At 41.9% G+C, this 1,149-nt stretch overlaps 1 pseudogene; it reads left to right on the top strand.

Moving 5' to 3' along the window:
* Positions 1–276: 276 nt before the first annotated feature.
* Positions 277–853, top strand: LOC107081587 (annotated as a pseudogene).
* Positions 854–1,149: the final 296 nt, after the last annotated feature.

Here is a 1,149-nt window from a genome sequence, read left to right as displayed (position 1 = left end):
AAGAAAGAAAGAAAGAAAGAAAGAAAGAAAGAAAGAAAGAAAGAAAGAAAGAAAGAAAGAAAGAAAGAAAGAAAGAAAGAAAGAAAGATTTAGTTTAAATACGCTTCCCTTTGGTGGCCAGTAGAGGGCGGGCTTTCTCCAATCAGAAAGCGCAGGTGACTCTTCAGTGATGCATTATGGTAGGTGTAGTACCACAACAACAAGCCTGCCCATGTGACAAGTCCTGTCCCTGTGTGCGTTTGCATGTCTGTCAGAAATAATGCGGAACCTGCAGGTCCTTTCAGCTTCCTATTCAGTAAAAGCAGCTCAGGCTGAGAGCGCAGCGCACTGAGCTCAGGCTGACAGGATGACTCTAACTCCGCCAACTATTCTAACAGACCGGCTTTTATCATGAAGTAATCGTCATTGTTTTTTTGTTTTGTTTTTTTAATGAACATTGTCTCGTCTATGAAATCTATTTTTTTCTTTTCCAAAACTTTTGAGTTGTGGGAGCTGTTTTAAAATGAAGTTTAACGGATACCTGAAGTTGCGGATCGGCGAGGCGCTGGACCTCAAACCGACAACCTTCTCCACGCGCCACACCGTCATCTTCAACAAGGCCCCCCAGACCCTGGACCCCTACATAGTGGTGAAGGTGGACGACTATAAGGTGGGGCAGACCCACACCAAGCAGAAGACCAACATGCCCACCTACAATGAGGAGTTCTCCCTTAACGTGAACGAGGGGAAGCAGATTGAACTGGCCGTCTTTCATGACACTCCGATTGGTTATGATGACTTTGTGGCCAACTGCACCATCCAGTTTGAGGACCTGATCAAAACCTCCAACACAGGAGAGACCTTTGAGGGATGGGTGAGTGAAAACATCTAGCAGATGCTCCAGTCATTAGGTTCACTTCACAACAAATGCCACACTGAAAAAAAAGAATGCAACTGTTTTTGGCATTTACTCATATTTAGTGACTTTAACACAATTGTTTCATATTAGCAGGGTAAGGCATAAAACAATTGTGTTAAATTAACTAAATATAATTAAGTAAATGTCAAATGCGGTTGCATTAAAATAGAAATTCATTATTTTTTTCAGTGCATTAAAGGCACTTAACAAGCAAACCAATTCATCTTTAGTCAGACCATTCCAGTTTGATT

Source organism: Cyprinodon variegatus, unplaced genomic scaffold, assembly GCF_000732505.1.
Source record: "Cyprinodon variegatus isolate N-32 unplaced genomic scaffold, C_variegatus-1.0 Scaffold7952, whole genome shotgun sequence".
Taxonomy (NCBI): Eukaryota; Metazoa; Chordata; class Actinopteri; order Cyprinodontiformes; family Cyprinodontidae; genus Cyprinodon; species Cyprinodon variegatus.
Note: the sequence above shows the minus strand (reverse complement) of the source record. Positions and strands in the feature narration are given on the sequence as shown.